Source organism: Hippocampus comes, unplaced genomic scaffold, assembly GCF_001891065.2.
Source record: "Hippocampus comes isolate QL1 unplaced genomic scaffold, H_comes_QL1_v1.1 scaffold91, whole genome shotgun sequence".
NCBI classification, from domain to species: Eukaryota; Metazoa; Chordata; class Actinopteri; order Syngnathiformes; family Syngnathidae; genus Hippocampus; species Hippocampus comes.
Genome location: NW_017805034.1, coordinates 248,073 through 269,393, shown reverse-complemented (window position 1 = coordinate 269,393; position 21,321 = coordinate 248,073). Strand labels below are relative to the sequence as shown.

General features: G+C 41.5%; 1 protein-coding gene across 4 annotated transcripts in view; it reads right to left on the bottom strand.

Moving 5' to 3' along the window:
- Positions 1–21,321, bottom strand: part of LOC109512016 (TBC1 domain family member 20) — a 65,476-nt gene that overhangs the window by 24,940 nt on the left and 19,215 nt on the right. The gene's annotated exons all lie outside the window — the stretch shown is intronic.

Genomic DNA, 21,321 nt, shown 5'->3' with positions numbered 1-21,321 from the left:
TTAAACACAATTTTTTTGTTTGACATTTTCATGAAAACCTGCATGCAAAAAAAGGTGACAACAGCCTAGCAATGAAAAACTATGCCAATGTTCTCAATATTTTAGTTGCCAAAAAAAAAAAAAAGCAAAATTCTCTCTGGCTTTTTTTTTCTTCACATCTGATCAAGCAATAATGCATTTTTTTTCATCTCGATTGTTTTTTTCCGTTATTGTATGTGTAGTGATGATACATGACGAAATATCAGGGAGTCTGCAAACCACGGAGGCTATATCTACAGTATTTACATCGATATATTTACATTACATGTCACACCCACACAACACACACACACGCACACACACACTGCTGTGATCCTTTTGAGGCCTTCTCCGCTGAGGCGATTAATCGGGGACATGATATGCATGATAGTTATGGACGGGAGAGCTTTTTCCTTTTTTTTTTTTTTGTACATGCTTTTTATGCACTGCCTGCCTTGTATTAGCCTAAAAGTATACGTAGAAGAACGTAGAGGATACTATGGTTCAACCTCTGGTGCTGGAACATGGATTGTTCTTATTAGTGTGAAAACCGTAAAAACAATAAGACACCTTTCCGCAAGTTAGCTGGTCGAACAAAGCAGACGTGATATTCTGGCGATATCTTGCCAATTGCAAGAAGGTGAGAGCCATCTATGACACGGTATCAAAGGATGGGAACATTCTTCAAAAGCTGTCAGACTGGAAGAAAAAGTGGCAATGTTACTAGAATAAACACACTGTTGTCAGAGAAAGCTAATTTGGAGAGAAAAAATGTTCGGACAGTGAAATCATAATTTAGTGTTGTGGAACGTAGTTATTGAAAACACGACATTATAAAAACATCTTTGTATTGGTCCTTTGGTGTGGACAGATGACAGTAATGTATCAAGGAAAAAGTTTTGACATCGCACGATGACACGTCCGAGTAAAAAAAGAAAAACAAAAAAAGTTTGAGTTTGCAGTCAACGTTTCAGCACCAGAAAGCGCCGACCAAACACTTTTAGACGACACTACTGTAGCCTATTATAGCCACGAGTTAGTCGACCTATTCTTATATGAAAGCACTTCTTGTTCCTCGTACCAATTGTAACTTCTTCAAAAGTTCTCTTACTTTTGGGGTTGGTTGTTTTATTTATTTATTTATTTATTTTCCAATGTGAATAGCACAATAAGAGTTTAGAGATTCAGGTAGACGGCGCCTTGTTTGTAGAAAGAAGAACCGCAGTCTCATTTTTCTACTAGAAAAGATGACAACGTCACAAATGAATTTTACGACATGCCCCTTTTCTAGATATTCAATATTTTCAAGCCTTGTAAATAAGCACCGAATGGACTGATGGATTATTTCTAGAGCTCTGTTACTGTAAAGCGTGATGATGATGATGATGATGATTTTTCCAGAGCTTCCGAATTCTTGGTGGGTGGGCGTTCTATTCGGGTCCTCTAATGTAAAGCACAAAAACAACACTGGGCATTCCCCTCCCCCCTTTCACTTATTAAGAATAAAAGATAGTTTCAATGTAAAACACCGTTTCTTTTTTTTTTTTTTTTTTTTTTTTTTTTTTTCATGGACTCGACTCCAATGCATTTGAGAGACGACCAAAAAAAAAAAAAAAAACTCACCGTTTTACTTATGCACTGAATGACTTCATAGGAGAACTGACGACAATGAAAAAGAAGACAAGAAATATTTTATTTATTGCCCGGGAAGCATTTAAATATGCTAATTCCAGTTTTCCCATCACACTTGACCTTTCAGCCCGAAGCAGGCGATGGCTTTAAATTGTTCATACATGCTCCCCAGTGCGCTCGCCACTTTTAAATCATTCATGCCGCGATGAGCAAAGTCGAAGCTTTCCAAGTACGATAAGAGCAAAACTTAATAGGAGATGCCTTTGTTTTGAAACCAGGAAAACAGAAAACAAGAAACGGAAGATTCTTCTTGGAAAGACTGCAATTTTCCATTTTCCGTTCCACTTATCCTCACAAAGGTCGCAGGGGGGTGCTGGAGCCTATCCCAGCCGTCTTTGGGCAGTAGGCGGGGGACATCCTGAACTGGTTGCCAGCCAATCGCAGGGCACACACAGACGAACAACCATCCGCGCTCACACTCACACCAAGGTACAATTTAGAGTGTTCAATCAGCCTGCCATTCATGTTTTTGGAATGTGGGAGGAAACCGGAGTACCCGGAGAAAACCCACGCGGGCCCAGGGAGAACATGCAAAAGTTGTAATATGGAGGGAAAGTCTGAAGTTAAAATGTTTTTTTTTTTTTTTAACTTCTATGGTTATTAAAAACATCACCTCAACATTTTGGACTTTCAGTTAAAAAAAAAAAAATCTCCTTTTTTTTTCCCCTCTTCTCTTTCAGTTAAATATCAACTCCCAGCTTCTGACCATCTTGTCATATTACACTTTGATAAACTGTTTGTTCTCAGAATGCTTGGACTTGATTCTATTAGGAATTTTTTTTTTTTAAATTCTCTCAGACATTGACAAATTTGCACTCCAAATTCTTCCCATCGGGTGGCTGACATGGCAACAACAACACACACACATAACACGTTGGTAGCGACCATTTGTTGCTTGGTTATGTTCAAGCAGGTTTAACTGTACCTCACACACACACACACACACACGCACACGCACACACACACACACACACACACACGCTTTCACGCATACACGCACACACACACAAGCGTGCGCGCACACAAACAACATCGATGTGCACTGCACGCACGCACACTCAAAGACGCGCACACGGCACCGAGTGTGATAGGCTTTTAAAGGGTGGTTTCACACCTCATCGCATTTCAATTAGCAGGTAACACACACCCGCACACACAAGGCCAACGTGACGGCGTGTCTATGGCACGTTCACTTGGATTCGCCGCAACTGCTTCCTTTGGCATTCCAGTCCGCTTTTACATCAAGATGAGTGACAGCGCTTTGACCTCCTGCTTTGTCAGGGGACGCGCTGGCAACGCACATGCCCAATGGGGAAGATACGACGAACAAGGAACGATTCCCCCCACCCTCAACGACCCATCCCCCAGGTTGCTCCTCCGTGGTCTTTATACATGGAAGAAAATGGGGCGACTCCAGACTAACAAACGACATCGCTGACCATCTTTGTGGCAAAGACGACACACTAGGCTCTCCATTATTGATTCGAAAATGGTGCAAATTAAGAGAGCCACGCGGAATTGCTCAGAGCTGCGCAGACACATTTGGCGAGGCAGAATTTGGAGGGAGAAGTCATCGTTTGACGAAGACACGGAGAAATACGTTGGGGAAAAAGTCCGTAGCGTCACGAGAAAAAAAGCGGCAACGTTACGAAAGGGAAAACAAAAGTCACAATGTCATGAGACATATTTCGAAATATGAGGACGATAGTCGCAACGTTCTGACGAAAAAAAAGGCGCACAGTAGACCCCCCTCATAGTCACGGTTTGGCACCTGTGGATGCACCTGTTTGCACATTTCTCCCCCATAGGATTAATTTTTTTGGGGGGGGAGCCCCCTTTTCATGGAAAACACATTGGATGTTTTTCTGCTCCGCTTATCCTCACTCTGGTATGTTAGGAGCCGATCACAGCTGACATTGGGCAAATGTTGCAATGTTAGGCACAATATTTGTTGCTAGGCAGAACTTGTCAGGCAAACTGCGACGTGCAATATTACGACCATCAAAAAAAAAAAATCTGCAAGGTTAAATAAAATAAAAAAATGCTGTGTCTAAACTCTCCTGTTTCCAGGAGGGTTCACCTGCTGAGAACGTCTTCTCTGCTGACTTCTCACGCCCACACACAAAAAACATTTGTTTCTTTCCCCAGGATGGCGAAAAAAAAAATGAACCTTCATGCTTTGTAATATTTTTTTTTCCACAATAATCTCTCTTTTGCTCTAATGCGTCTTTTATTGCGCCGCTACAGTACAGTGCCCTCAGGCACTGCACATAAGATTAAAAAAAAATAAAATAAAAAAAACAACAACAACAACAACACAGTCTGTTCGGCCTAATATGAACAAATCACACCATATGTGGCTTTCACACATACTGTAGTCGGAACTGAATCGTGAAAACTGCCCGTGTTGTTTGGTATGTTTTGAGCTACAGACAATCAGATGTACACCCTACATGTCAGAAATATATTGTTTTCTCAAAAAGAAATTCTCCAAAAATATTTCCAAATGGTACGATAATTATTTTCTGAATAACAGACCAGATAGAATTCTCAGAAATATACAACTGCCTTTCTTGAATTTTTGATTGATTCCCATCCTTTGATTTTTTTTTCTTCCCTCCAAATAGGTTTCACACAATTTTATTTGATTTTTTTAAGTTTTGCTTTTCTCTAAATTGTGCTTTTTTGTTCTTTCACTGCCATGCTAGAACGGCCACGGGCACAACACTTAAAAGAATAGCATGAAGAAATCACATGGAATGTAGGCTGCACAAATAGCTTTAATTAAGTGGCTCAGACTGCTTGCGTTGCAGTTGTGTTTTATGGGCTACGGGCTGCGTGAGGCATTAGACATTCAAAGACGAAAGACACAAAAGGCAGACGTAATGAAGGAGAGTGAAGAAAAATGGCTCTGCGCGAGAGTGCCGGCTATTAAAGTTGTATTGCGCTCTGCTTTTAGCATGTCGGCCATCAGCATCAAGGCGACTTGGGCTTAATCATTTTTTAAAAAGCTCTGTCCTTGGTGCGCATCCCAGACTCCTCCATGTTACGTACGCCGTGCGTGTGCGTTGTCACACTTGTCGGCCTGTGTTTTGTATGATTAGCCGAGCAACTTTTCAAAACAATCAAATCCAATCGAAATTTCGAAAAATCCCAAATGAAACGTGAGCGCTCTACTTCGCCCACATTGCACAGCACTGACAAGACACGTGTGCTTAAATGTGTTAGTATTATTTTAATGGGGCCGTTTGAAGACTTTAAAAAATGTAAACCCTGTGATGGAAAAGGGACGAACGTCGTTTGCTTTACATCCTGCGTGAAGCCAAGAGTGGAAGAGCAGAAGCCGATCTCCCACAATGAGATCATGTTCCGACTTCCATTAGAGAAGCAGCACACCGGTCCCGCGCAATCGATACCGTCCGGCGCGACGCCTCGCGTATTATTTCGCCTCATCGTGCGTCGCCGGCTGTCGGACGGAATCAGCGAGGAGACGTCCGAGGAGGGACGGGGGGTCATTGATCGCGCAGGGGGGTGGGGAACTCATCTGGGATTTTAGCGGTGACTTTCAAGGACTTGATGTTCCACTTGAACTATGTCGGGAGCACCGTGTGGTTGGCCAAGGGGAAAATAACATTTTGAAGGACAAACTGTGCATACCGACACAAAAACAAAAAAACAACACATTTCATCCACAAATACTGTAAGAATTTCTTTCTCTGCATATGCAGCCATCTCGTTACCTCTGCATCCGCATCCTAGACGCAGAATTTTCCCACCCGATGCACAGTTCCAAATAATGTGCGTTTTTGGGACGCAAGGAAATTTCTCAGTCAAAAAAAAAAAAAAAACAAAAACTACGGTAAATCTTTTTTTCCAGCAACGATCGCAGTTTGACAATCGCCGCCATTGTTGTTTTGATCTCGCGTTAAGTAATCTCGCGTGACAAGATTTCCATTCTCGCGAGAATTTTGCGAATTCATATCACACACACACACACACACACACACACACACACACACACGCACGCACACACACACACACACACACACACACACACACACACACACACACACACTTCTTTTCTTAAAAATACATTTCTTGTAAAATATGCAGAGTGTTTTGTGTTTTATTTTCTGTGTGGACCCAAACACTCCTTCCAGCATCAAAGGGTGCAATATCTTATCATGCTTGTATGAAAGTCAGTGGGCTGTGATCGTGCAGTGTTTGACCAAACTGCTGCTGATGAGTCTAACCCTTTTGCTTCCACGGGCATTCATCAAGGCACTGTAGAAGTTCTACTTGGACGTCCCCACATACAACCATATTCGATGACACGTCGTACAAGCGCAGGCCCAGGATGTTTATTGGCGACATACATCTTCATTTGAGCGCGCGGTCATATCACGCGGCTTCTTCTTCCGCCTCTGATTCATGAATGCTGAAATCTTCTGAACACACACGCGACGTGTCGGCGTCATGAGTGAGGGATGCTCAGCTCAGCTCATCACCTCACGTGACAAGTGTGTCTAGTTTATTGCCACGGCTGGAATTTATCGCCAGATTCTCCCCCCCCCCCCCCCCCGTTGAAGCGATTTCTTTTATTCCCCACCTCCCATTTTAGCACTTAGCAACATGTGAAGCTCAAATACTTGCCATGATGACAAGGAATCTATACCGGCGCAAGATAAACTGAGCAACAAAATATTGTGTAAATTTGACTATTCTGGTGATCGGTCACATCATGAGTCTGTTGAGCTTAACTTTTTTTGCCCCAAGTAAAAAAAAAAAAAAAATGTATGCAGTATATAAAGCATTATTCCCTCACCATGCCCCGCCCCCACAAGAAATTGTAATTTTCCCTTCAAACAACTTTGCGTTCATTTTTCAAAGCCTCATAATGACAAACAAAATTTGATGTCACACTGTGCCCACATTGGAGGCTCATGTAGGTATTTGCCCAAAATGGCCGCTTCGAAGCAAAATGGCCAACTTCCTGTTCAATTTCAGTCATGGGTCCTTGATACGTTTTTGTGCGACGTGTCCACAAAATTTCAGGTCGATCAGTTCAATTGTTATTGTGGGGCCTAATTTTTTTTTTACTTTCTAGGAAGCACTACTGAGTGAGTATTCAAAGGTGGTCGTGTTTGTCCATAATCTGCGGTGTAGTGGTGCATTGCCACTTTAACTAGCTTGAAAACAAAATGCACTGTCATGATTCCCCCTTTGGGCTCCCCGGGAATGAACTACCGGCAAATAAAAAAAATCCTGCCGAGTCATCATAAATCAAAATCGTCATCCTGGTCTCAGAAGAACAGCAGCAGGCAGCGGGAGCAACGAACATACGTTGACCAGATCAATATCACTGTAATGAATTGCACTCGAGCACACGCACACATCCGCACAGGCAACAGACTTTTCTTGTCCCTCTTCTGTGAGAAATCTACCGCAGAGTTTCTCTTGGCTTGCAGGTTTCCCTTCTGTTCCACCATTGGTATGAGACGCGTGCTGCTTCACCAAGTCAAAAGACAAAATAATTTATCATCCGACCACATGGAACTAGAAGCTAGAAGCTTTTTTTACATTTATGCCACCAACCAACGGTACAGGATACCAAATAATATGAGAATAACTGTAGCTTTTAAGGGAATGTTAGAAAAAAAGTCTGAGTCATAATATGAGAATAACCCATGAAATAATTGCACATTTAAGATAGATTTTTTTAATTTTCAACAGAAGTAGGCTATTTGATCCAAAAGTGAATATTGCCAAAATAAAGCCTTCTTTTTGGATACAAAAGTGGTCATTTGACGAGACTAAAATGATATTATGAAATATTTTTCGCCAAAATTGTCATCATATCGTGAGGGGGGAAAAAAATCAATATTTTTAAGTGTAAAGTCACATTATGAAAAGTTGTTATACGACAAAAACATTCAACTTTATTCTCTATAATGTGCCAGGCAGCAATAAGGTCAACCGGAAGCAATGCAGCATGGTTTCAGGGGAAGAAGAAGAGGCAGAAAAGGTCCCAAACTAAGCTCCGATCATGACCACAGATGGACGATACGCCTGGAAGTATTGTTGGATTCTCATATTGTAATATTAATTTACTTTAGCCTGTCGACAGGGTTTCGCATCATATGTTAAAATTAGGCTACCAGACTTCCATTTGGTCGATCATTTTGGAGAGTAAAACTATGACTATAGATAAAAAATTATTCGAATCTTGTTTTATTCTGAAGAGATTTTAAAAAATAAATAAATATTGGAAAAACCACAACTTTATTCTAGTGAGACTCCAACTTTTTGTTCAGGCATCATTTTGTTTTCCCTCAGCAGCTTCCTAATACACCCCTAGAAACTCATTCCGCCACAAAGCCAGACCGACACGCGTCAAAGTAAACCGAAGCGCTCCCTTTCGCCAATTTCCGGCAAAATGCATCCGCGTGTCGTGGCGGCGGTCGCCTCCTCGAGCTCGGCGCCAAGTGGTCCCACGGCCCGCCAGCAAAGTGGAACTGGGGGCTTTAACGGCCACAAAAAAAAAAAGCTGACGCTATGACATGCGATGGAAACGCAGCAGTATATTAGCGGCCCGCCGGGGGAACCAAACTGCTTACAGGACACACTGCGAGGAGAGCCCTTAATGACCCAGTGTGTGTGTGTGTGTGTGTGTGTGTGTGTGTGTGTGTGTGTGTGTGTGTGTGTGTGTGTGTGTCGCGCATGGACACGCGCACACACACAAAAAAAAAAAAAAAATCTCATCTCGGCATTCTCATGGTTGTGTGTGGGTGTGTCTCTGTGCAGGTGTTACGTCTCTCAAGGAGCAAAGTGCAAGTGTGCTTGTGCGTGTGTTGATCAATAAAGCCCACGGCTGTAATAAGCTTGCCGGGCTCTTTGAGACACTATTGCCGACGTCCCGGGAGGACTAATATGAGAAAGTGTTGAGTAATTTAGCTGGACAGCAAAATTCAGAAGGGGGGGGGGGGGTGTCACACACGCACGCGCGCAAAAACGTAGTATATCCACAGTTCTCGTGTGAGATAATTGGCTCGGAAATACACCCACGAATGAGCATCAGTACCGGTGACATTAGAGGTGAATAAGTGGTGGTCTTGAGCTTACAATTCCAATTTTTTTTTTTGTTTGTTTTCCAAAGAAAAACAACTTTACTTGTAAACACACGTGTAAACATGTAAACGCACCTTCCCCATCAGTAGCCTTCAGGCATTCAGTGAGAGGCGGAAAATGTATGCGTGAAGACAAGCGTGCGTATTGTTACGACCGGACACACGCACAAAAACCTTGGACAGGAAAGACGAATTATGTAAGGCTGTGAAATTATCGTCCGTCCGCGCTTCGATCTGCCGTTTATCATGCTCACGTTTGCGTGAGCAAAAGCGGAACAGCAGTTTGTTAAAGAGAGACCGTTTGGAAGTGAATACACGCGTGTACGTGTGCACAAAGACACTCATGGGCCCGCACACACACCACGGTAGCTGCTTATATCTCTCATGGAATATACATGATGTTGCCATGATTGCAGCGGAGGATCGTGCGTTACGGCGAGGCGGCGCGAGGATGGGAGGGGCTTTCCCTGAGTGATGAACTGCACATGCAAATCTGAAAATGTCCCCCCCCCCAAAAAAAAATCTACCGCCTTCAAGGACTGCTTGGTGACTGTTTTTCACCGAAAGACCCAAATGAATCGTGACACTATCGTCGTCCCACTTCGATATTTCTCGACCGATCCAAACCATTCCAACAGTCCAAACAATTCCGTTGCATCTCGAATCAGCGTCAGCTCTCCAGCAGTCACACACAGTTTCTACAGCGAGGCGTTCTCCAGTGAGTCACGGCTGTGCAAGAAACAAGGCTAATGACACTTTGGGCTCCATGACCGCTGACTCTCTAATGAGACGGAAAGTGTTGCGTCATCTCAGAAGAACACAACACTGAAGATACACACACTGTTGTAAGAACTGTCAGTAAATGGGGACATATTGCCAAGCAGAGCTGCAGTGTTGTTGGATGCGAGAACAAGCGTTAAGTAAGACACGATTTTACTGCTACTTCAGTGTCCTGGTAATGTTGCTTTGCTCTACTTGCAGTATTTCCAGTGAAACCAAACTAAAATGAAAGCCTTTGAAAGTCAAATCATCTAACGAGAGTGTTCGGATACATGGCTCAAAGAAACCGAGCTGTTGCGTGGCGGCAAAATGCTTTGTTGCTTTGTTTCCCCTCCTCTCCGTTCATCTTTCCCCCTTTGGAGTCTTTCTTCCTCAATTCCACGACGGCTCACATTATTCTTTTGTGCCACTTTTGCTTCATTTCCTCTCTCCGTTTCATCGTTTCTCACTCTTGTCCGTCTTCATCTCCCTTTACATTATTTCCATTGTATCGCCATGGCAATGAATCGCTGCATTAATCATCATATCATCGGGGTGGCGGATCATGTTATTAATCAGGCCTTTTTTTTTCTTTCCCCACCCCTCCCACACCCCCCGTTCTTCCCTCGTCTTTCCGTGCGGCGTAGGAAAGCAAAGCCACACGTTGGTGATTAGCAATTAAATCTCACGCACACATTTATATGGTGGCACCCTGCTGAGTTTAAGCTTGGCCAGGCAACAGAGTCACTTCATCTCTGCCGGCTTAATCAAACTGTCACTAGTACTCGAAGAGCAACGACAGTAAGGAAAGTCTACTATTTTAATACATGACTATTTATGTCTAATTCGGGGGAGGGGGGGGGGGCATATCGTTAGCCTAATAACATAGTGGCCCAAGTCAGAGTGGAATGTTTAAATCAAGAGAGAGCTACATAGACATCAAGAAAAAAAAAAGCATTCATTTTGAGCAAGCACAATGGGATTTTTTTTTTATTGATAGTGTGACTCCTGCAACATGTGTTTCATTAATATAGATGCATTTTCCTTCCTAAAATTGATCAGTTAAAATACATTTATTGGTTTTTATGAATGTATCAAATGATATAATTGGATATACTGTATAGATATATTTTTTTAAACAAATCACGTCAAAATCTAAATTCTACGAAAGACCCGGCCCATCGGCACATTTCAAAAACGAATAAAAAGTTACAGTCATTGGTAGTTCACCACTTCCCACCACCGATAAAAAGGGACAAGTGTACGGCAGCTAGCGTGGCACGCTATAAAGCAGCAATATACATCATTCATCTTTTGCTAGTGCACAATGCCCCTGAAGATCTAAAAATGCTGGTCGGCCACCATCTCTACCATCACGATGTGCAACAAAAGTGCTTTAATGCTACGTGAACTCGCGAGGCGGCATATTTTTTTCCAGTTGTTCATGTGATACGCAAAAGGTGTAATACAACTTGTGTGGGCCATTCTCATGTAGTAATGGGTTCAATTCAAGAACGCAAAGACAGACGCGCACGCACACACAGAAGAATTTCATCTGAGATCAGAGCTTCATTAGTGCAGCTCTAGTTGTTAAGATTGATTTAATTATCAAATCATGCAGTGTGTGTGTGTGTGTGTGTGTGTGTGTGTGTGTGTGTGTGTGTGCGCGAGATTAGGCAAGTGATCTTGGCTGACATTGATCAGCCTCGTCTAATTGGGAGCATCTAGCCATGTAATTGATTCCGCTACACTTCACCATGTGAATTCAACAGCGTCAGCAACACTGATTCACACAGATTTCGCCCGACAACACAACACTGTGGAGTGGCCACAGCAACGCGCCAAGGCGAAAAAAAAGGCACTGGTGTATTATCAAGCGCGGTCAAGACATTCCGTGGGAAAGTGATCGGAAACCCAAGTAGAGAGAGGACTAAGTAATACTGTACATGCTGACCGAGTGGAAGGAATTACAGATGGTTAAAATCTCAGTGGGATGCTTTTCTCTAAAAGCTGGACGAGATTAAAAGTAATGGGAAGAATATTAATGAAATATTTATTCGTGGTCACTCATTAAAAAAAAAAAAAAATCATTAGGCTTCAGTGAACAGCTGGAAGACACTTGAGTGAAAAGTTGGAGCTGAGAGTAATTGGGTCCGAGGTCTTTTTCCATATGTTGAAGATGGAAGTTGTTGGCACCCACGAGCTGCTGGGGAACCGACCCGTGAGACAGTTTACTGTAATTAGATTCGAGCAAGAGCTCTACCAAAAAGATGTTTCTATCAACACAATCTGTGAGAAAAGGAATTGAGTGGAACATACTTGGGAAAATTGAGTTTTGATTTGTTTGCATCCAAAAAGTTGGGCTGGATTACGACACAAAGCCACTTCGAACTTTCCCTACTTTTGTCTTTCAATGTTCCCCCCCATGGTGCGGTGCTTCTCGTTATTTGTTTGTTTTTCTTGCAAATACAAGCTTTTAACATTTCGTCTGCAGCGATAATTGTTTTTCGCAGACTCATTGCAGGAAGTGGAAAAAAATCTTCTGGAGGCTGCGGAGTGACCTTGCACAAGCCTGGCCGCTGAGATAAGCTCGACGCTCTCGCTCACTTGCTCTCTCCCATCCAGCTCTCGTTTTCTCACTCGGGCAGTTCCCATTGAATTTATCAACCGCTATTTAAAGACACATGGAAAAAAAAAACAAAAAAAACAAACAAAAGCACACCGGTATATTACTTGTGTCTAGTGAATCTGGAGGTTTTTATTTTTAACACAGACGCACACGAAACGTTGTGGAGCGACCACATGGCAACATCAATTGGAAGCCACACTTTAATTTGAAAGACTATGGGACTCGCGAGCGCTGCTGTTTTGGTTAGCAACAGGCTCCAATCGGGAACTCTTAAATCTCCAAGCATGGAAATGATCTCTAAAAAACACTTTAAATCTTGTGTTTTTTTTTTTTTGGGGGGGGTTCTCTCAAATAACCGTTACTGGACATGCATACAAAGTGCCTGCAGATTAAAAAAAAAAAAAAAAAAAAAAAGCAGCTCAGTGTATCATGAAAGAGAATAATTTCTTCAAACTCTCTCTTCTGCGCATACACAATCAATAGTCATTATGCTTTGCAGATTGATCCACATTCTTCATCGAACAGAAGGAACCGTGGGACCTGGCAAGCAGGAGTATTCCAATGCAAGTGGCGACATCTGATTCGATATGAAATGCACTGACACAGTAAACAAAAGAACAAACAGGCGCAAAGGACGACGAGTGATGTTGATCGAGCAAGAGGGGACAGTAACTGATGAAAGGAGTAATATGGGCATCAAAGGACGCCTTTCGATCACGCCGTAATGACTTTAATGTGTTTCCTCAGACCCATTAAATGTAATTTTAACGCTCACATTTGGTGTTAAAAAACTGCCTTCAGACAGAAAGGCATTGCTGAGACTGCTTTTTATTGTGGCTGGTATGATTTGAGAGCAGTTTCGGATCATTAGATGGCGCTACAATCGAATGTTTTTGGGTCCAGGGACGTTTGTGCCAAGGACCACCTCTTAATCCTAATACCAGTTAAAAAAAAAAACTATGCATGACCCCAAATAACATAAGAATCAAAAAGAGGCCTATATTTGACAAGAAAGTGGAAATATGAGATGTTGCAATAATATTATTGATGGAAAAAATGTAATGTATGATACCACATACATTACCGCAAATTTTGCAAGCCCTAAAGTTACAGACTCCAGTCTGAGAACCACCACATGACATTATCAAGTACAGGAAAGATATGGCAAATTAAGCCGGCATAATTCGGGCACAAGCCTACTTTGTCAGTTGTCATTTAAAAAAAAAAAAAAAAAAAAAACACCAGAGATTTCTTAACAGAGGCGGCGGCAACGCGTTTTAAGATGATAGTCAATCCCAGCTCTGATTGGGCCCAGATTGAAAATAGGATTCAGAGCGACGTCGCACGCGGAAGTTGTGACAGCACAATCAAAACGCTGAGACCTTCGTACCATAATCGTCAGTCGCGCACACAATCCTGTTAACGGCGACACTGCGTTTTCCCTGTTGTGATTGCAGACGTTTAGGATGACGTTCCGCCTTGTCCGGCAGGATAAAGCAGGGATGGCAAACACTCCCAGAGTGAGAGTTTGGAGTTCTTACAAGAATGAGGCAGTAAGCTAGCAGTAAAATGAGTATATGTGCAAAAATGTCTTTTATTTATTATTTTCTTCTTTTTTTTTTAAAGATATAATTCCTCATGTCCACTGCGGGCCATTAATCGATAGGATAATCAATTCTATCGTGATTATTTAGCGCAAGGTCTAATTTGATTGACATGTAGGAGACAGATGGCTGACACTAAATTGCAAAGATTTGGGGTTTTGAGTCTTTGTGTATGGGCGGAGCATGGCAACAGAGTGCCGCGCAGAGGTTTTCATTTATTTTTCACTCTTATGAAGGCATGAAAATTTTGCACGGAGCCTCACCCCGCCCGGGACCTCGTAAAGGACGACATGCCTTTCCTTGATCACTCTGCGCTTTGACTACCTTTAAACCTTTTGCCAAAGCGTGAATCATTTGATGAATTTCCACTCACACGACGTCTCCCGTGTCTCGCGGCGTTTCTGCCGTGGCTGGCCATCTGATCTCTTAATGATGTGTGAAGCTTATTTTTTTTTTTTTAAGTTTTAGCCGAGTCTCTCATCTTTGCTGCTCGTAGGTGCCTGTGCAGATGGAACGGGCTCACCTTTTTTTTTTTTTTTCCGGGGCAAACTTCATGCAAACTGAGCACTTTGGGAAATCTGTGCCATCCGAGGAAAGGCTTTCAATTTGTGTGGATTGCTAAAATCCCTGTAGACACAAGATGCATACATCAAACAGAACCCCAAACAGCCTTGAGCTGTCTGGTATTAGAAATAAGGAAGAGCAATGCATTTGGTTACTCAAACTGAAGAAGAAAAAAAAATAGCACTCAAGACTTAAGAACGGTATTAATTAAGGGGAAGAAACTGATTTTTAGTCAATAAAATTAAAGAACATTTGATACTTTTTATCTTTTTTAGGACGGTACAAAAACTGATGCAATGAAATGACTATCGAGAATTTGATATGAACTTGTGCAGAAGTAATGCAGCCTAATTAGTTAATACAGTTGAATTACTAATGAGGACAGCATTAAACACACACACACACACACACAAAAAAAGACTTATTACAGTGATAATCGGACTATTGTCCACCTCAATTATCAGGAACATTACTGTCACTTTAAATTGTAATGGGTCCGAAACGACAGCTGGAAAAAAAAAAAAAAAACACTTTTTCCATCCTTCCAAATGCTACCAATTAGAATGCATGACTCATTGTAGGAAATCTTACAAAATCCTGGCAATAGCGGACAAAGCGACAAACGTCGAAGCAAAGCAGTGAGTCCATTCCGGCTGTAATTAAACGGCAAGCGCGTGACTGCGCCGCACTGTGTCACCGCGACACTCGCATTAGAATGAATGACAATCTCCCAGCCAATCACTTTGTGCCTTTATGGATCATTTGTCAGAGCCGGGGCCGTTAGACTGCCAACTTCTTGACATTTACCCACAAATTCACATTTCTCACACACATGCAAACAGGCGTGCACACGCCACTGAACGCTTGTTGACATTTTGCAACTGCACATTTTTGTTCAGCGAGGCGTTTTCAAATGAAGGACGTGAGCCGGCGCCCGTGCGATTTAAGACAGATTGATGCGTTCCCCCCGTTTGTCAGAAAAAATAAAAATAAAAATAACACGGACGGATCCAATTGAAGCTTTAAAAAATATATATATATGAACTAGCCATCTCCGGCTGGCGTCGTCGGCGTATTAGCGGACGAGCAGATGAGCGAAGTACTGACAGAGAGGCTGAAAAGATTAACAGGACATCATCACCATGTCGGGGGAACTTTAACGAACTGTGAAATCAGTCAGCTTCGGAAGCAAGTCTGCTGGCTGGACAAAACCAGTTTGGCTATTTTAGGACTAATGCAGCTTCCGTGGTTTTGTTTTGACATTTCAATCGACCAGGAAAGAATTGAATAGGATTTTGGATGAAAGAAATAATACAGTGTATTCAAGCATGAAAACGTAACGCTGGGCAATGACTCGAAAATAATTTAGGAGGATTTTTGTACCTGGATTATGAGGCGCACCTTCAATGAATGGCCTATTTTGTAATGTTTTACATACATTGGGCGCACCGCGTTATACGACGCAATCTACAATGTATCCACTAGATGGAGCCACGCTCAAGGAAACACCAGCAGAATGATCAGAAGTCAGTAAAACTTATTTAATAAAGCAGTTCACTGAACCAACAGCAAGTTATAACACTGATTCGTTAACGTTGAACTCTCTTGCTGCTGCTCTATTTCCGTGTTCAACTGCGAAACCGATCGCCTTAAGTTTGAACTCTGCGTTGTCAACATGTCTCCAGCAAGGAGCCATTTTGGGGTCGAAATATTACCGTAATGACCATACACAGGGAGCATTGGCTTTTAAGGCGCGCTGTGAGCTGTTAAGAAAATGGAAGGCTTTCAGGTGCGCCTTTTAGTGCGGAAAATACGGTAATTGAATTAAATGCAGCTAAAATCACTCAGGAAAATGTACTGTAGTTGGATTTTGTACCAAACCGTAATGTAGTGTTGCAACTGAAGATAATTTTGTTGGATTTCTGGACCAGAAATGTGATGCATTGTAACGAATGAAAATATTGAGGGGGGGAAATGGCGGAAAAATTACTCGCTGGAATTTAAATGTTTTTGAATTGGACTCCTTAGTAGGAAGAAATGTACGAATAGCATTTCAAAGGAATTGAACAATAATTTAGAAGGATTTTTTTTTTTTTTTTTTTTTTACAAAAGTGAAAGCACACATGAGCGTTTAGGTACAACATTAAGCAATTGAAATGATTGAATTCAGCCAAACTATGTTTAAAAAAAAAAGTCATGTTTTGTTCACTTTGGAAGACATTTTTAGGGCTTCGAAAGAAAAACTGAGCGGAGCTGTCAAGTTTGGTGGAAACGAACATTTGACCGTTGGACAACTTGTCTAAAAGATGAGAAATCATCTGATTGGAGCGCCTCCAAATTTCTGTGGTGTCCATGGAAACGAGGTGAGGTCCGGAATGAGGTTGGACCCAACGAGACACCCCAGGCGGACTAAGAAGACGAGAGGTCACGTGTGGAAAGCCCAAGAGGAGTCCACATTGACAAGCGCTAAAGGCATGCGCAAAAAGTCTTAAAAGATATTCACAGAACTGTATGACCGGGCTCTACTTTGAGCCTAATGAGGCCCGGGGGTTATCGGAGATTCACGATACGACACTTCCCTTTGCTGCACTTGACGCTGAAAAGGTTGAAATTGAAAACTTTCGCTTGCAAAGATCACACCTGCTGCACAGATGTTCCGAATAGTTTCTGTTTAATTTGGGCCAGGACACGCGAGAGTGCCTTGACGGCTCTGAACACCAATTAAGGGAGGCTTTTTTTTTTTTTTTTTTAAAGAAGACTGGAGTTGATGTCAACATTGGAGCTTTCATGGATTTTATCTTCTTGCAGGATACTTTGCTTTCATTTATGTGTTGCCATGGAGTCTCGAAAGATAGTTTAAAAATACGAGGTTTCATTTAAACGTTTATGTATCATCAACCAAGATAATGCATATTTAATTTCTCGAGCATTAAAACCAAATCATCTTTCCCCATTAAAATGAATCTAAATGCCATTAATATCTCCCCCTCGACGCCCCAAAAAATGCATTGTTTTTATTAATCAGAACATTTAAGAAAATAGCACTTGGCAATTTTGTTTGTAAAATATACAGTAATTATTGAAAAGAATGTAAAGAGTCTAACAGTTTGTGCATCATGCTATTTCAATGCCATGTATTCTTTATCATCTGCAAACTAATATCACTGCAGCTTACCGAGCAGTTTTGTCTGTTGTCTTCATGGACATGTTTTGTACTGCACCCAGCGGCCAATGCGCACACAGCAGGAGTTGCACATTCCCCATTGAAATATCCGTTGCTAAAATGGATATGATGTTGCGACACTGATGCTAGTTTTATTAGCCTGTCTATGGTGCTTTGCATTGTGTGCTATCATGAAGCTAACTGACTTTTGTCGTACTGGTACGTGGCGTTTGGTTCAATATTAGTTTTGAAGTTCTCCTGTAAGATTAACTCAGGGTGAAACACAAAACAAAAAAAAATGTAAGTCATGCTCCTATTAAATCGAGGTGCCACTTGTATACTACAGGGTTTGACGCCGTGTACCCTTTGCTACTAAATTCTCATTCGGAGTACAGGCAGGAAGAAGCTGCGGAGACACATCATCAGTATGCAGGGGTGCAGCGCACACGTGTTGCCTGCGAAGCACTTTGCGACATGTTCTCTGATCCATGACAGAGTGAAGGGCTGAGTGGGGGAGGGGGACTTGTAAGGCAAGGGAGTACGACAGGAAGGCTTGGGCGCAGGATGGATTTTACAGCCATAGTCATTGCACTCCGACAGTTTTTGGACAAAGTCTTACTACCATTTCGTCATTTTAAATTAGTTTTTGTCCAATTCCTACTCAATTATTTCACGTAATATGTTATATGTTATAAATATGTTATAAAATGCGTGACAATTTGTACATAATCCGAGTCGATTCTTGTAATTTCACGGTTACTTTTGGCAAATTAAATTCCAACAAAATACGTGTTCGTAACTTCAGTGAATTACCTTTTGCACAAAATGTGATACGTTTTTGCACTTCCGCTGCCTAAGAAAAAAAAAAGAAGCAGAATGCTATGAAATGAGAGCCAGTTTATGCATAAAGGTTACTAAATTATGGTTAGTAATTCCACTACAATATAATTTGTCCAGAATACAACTAAATCTTACTGAAGACCTTTTTACACAAAACCTGCCGAATTTTGCACTTTTGGGATTTTTTTTTTTTTTTGGATGGGGGGGACAGAAACCGACAAAATCCTTTCAAGTCTCCATGGCAACACACCAATGAAGGAAAACTTCCCTGCCATATGTGACTGGTGATAATCCTACAAAATACAAGTGTTTGGAAATAATGTTCCTACATGCCTTTTTATATAAACTCCCCAATTGATACAAAATAGACTGCGCTGACATTTTTTTTTGCACAGTACTGTAAAGCCCATTGGTGACCAGAGTCAAGGTGCTCTTATTGATGGTACAGCGTTTGTTGCGTGAGTTTGTCACGAGAAAGCCCCAAAAATAAATGCGAGCAGTATGTAAACAGGCAGACCCCCTGGAGCGGCTGTTGTCCCTGGCGAGGGCCGTATGCTATAAGTCACACACGCACACATGCAACACAAACACATGCTTGCAGATTTGGAAGGTAACCAGAGTCGGCCTTTTAGGCGCACCAACAAGTAGCGAGCAAAACGTGTGCGTTTGTGTGCGCACGTGCGTCTCTCGCCAGGGGTGCACAACGCACACATGAATCTATGACCTCCATTTTCAGTGGATGCCATTTGACAACATCTGGATTTCCGCGTCATTTAATTGCAAACGCAAAGCACCACAGACAAAAGCTTCAGTGGTTGCGTTGCTTTTAGCATTCAGAGACCACAGTAAAAATGCCGTCTTGATTAGTTTTGACAGCTGCCGCATAAATTCCAACACTTTACTTTTTGTGCATATTCTACTAAATTCTAATCATTTGATTGCATCAGATCTATTTTTAAAAAATTACATTTTGTAGAGAGTGCTACTAAAATTTTCAAATGTCACTGCATTGCTTTTTGCACAAATCTTACTACGTTTTTGCGAGCACCTTAACTGCTTTTTAAGTCGGCATTAAAAAAAAAAAAAAAATCATACCAAATTCTTGGAGTTTACCTGCAATACAATTTCGACTGAATTGAATTATTATGAGTAATATAACTGCAATGCTCTCTGTACAACTTGTACGAAATCAGTATAGGTCATTTTATAGATTTAGATATATCAGTTTATATTTTATATAAAATTGAACACCACTTAAACAGTTTTCTTTTGTAAGTTAAACAAAAAAAATTATCATAAGGACAACAGAAAACAAGAAATAACATCAATCATTTATTCACTGCTTTTCACAAGAGCACAACCTCAGTTTCAGAGTCATAACTTAACATCATTTTCTGGGATACAGTCAGATAGTGCTGAAATAATATATATTTAAATATTGCTTTTTCTTGCTTTCCTTCATTTAAAAAAAACTTGTTTAAAGCATGTTGGCATACTAAATATTCCATACTTGTCAAAAGTTAGGACACGCGTCAGTTGTTAGCATATCATCACTGTCCTGTGAAAACAAGTCCATTTTTGTCATTAAAAATTCTTTATTTTTTTTTTGTTAATGTCCATATTTCATACAAAAATGTGTTTTTCACAGGACATTGACGATTAGGCAAGTTTGTCCAAATTTTCGAATCCCTTACGGGAACCATGATGTAAAAAAAATTTGGTTTCATTTTCACATTTACTGACCCCAATAAGCCATAATGGCACCATACAACAGAAAGTCACGCTGTTGGAATTAAAACAATATGTCTGTGCACAAAGCACACCACCACAAAAATAAAAATTGAAATTGGCCTTGGAGTTGCCTAATTAAAGTGATTACCAATAAAAGTCTCGATTTCACTTTCTATTGTAGAAAGGCGGCCAATGAACAAACGAGCTAATTGAGTGATAGACTGGAGTACACCGGATATGTTGTTTTGAAAGACGGCAACAGTTTGAAAGGCAGGACTTAAGTAAGTCTATGAGTAGCCGAGGTCTTTCTTTGAGTTGTCGGCACGCGTCAAGACACATCGTCGTGATCATTGCCTGACCGCCGGCATTCGGGACGCACAGGAAAGGACAAATGCCGTCTCGATTTGTTGCGACAGCGCAATGCACACGAGCAACACTTACAGGACTTTAGTGCGACAGTACATATCGAACAGAGGCAGAAATGTCCTTTTGATTCATTTTGACAGTCAGCAAGCTTAAAACACACAACACCTACCACGCTGAAGTGCGGAGTGAGGTTTTGATTTGTTTTGATTATGGGCTACTGTTGAAAATGCATGCTAGCGACAGGACTGAAGTATAACAAACAACCTGTAGTCAACAATCACTTTTTGAAAGGTGTCTCTCTTTCTTTGAGGTGTTCACCATTCTGAGTTTGGAAATGTCTGAACTTGTTTTGACAGTCGACAACAGTTTGAAAGGCAATTTAGCGCCATAAAGGACTTAAGTGAAACAACAAGTCGCTCAACTTTCTCTACGTTTTCTGCAGGCCTCAAAGCATGTTGTTTGTACCACTGTTTTTTGTTTGTTTGGGTTTTTTTTTGGGGGGGGGGGGCATGAGCAAAAATGGCAACGTCTAGACTTGTTTTGAAGTGTAACAGTGTAAAGCAGGGGTCCCCAACCTTTTTTGCCCCACGGACCGGTTTATGTCAGACAATATTTTCAGGGACCGGCATTTAAGGTGTGGCGGAAATAATACAACAAAATAAGATGGTATGAGCTGCATGAAAACTGTGGCGTTTTCGAAATATAATAATAAACACAAAGAGCGTCTAATCTGGCCGCAACACTCCGATCGCGACGGCAATGTTTAATGCCTTCAAAATACAATACAACGCAAATTCAAAGTGCATGAAAATGACGACTCACCACAGC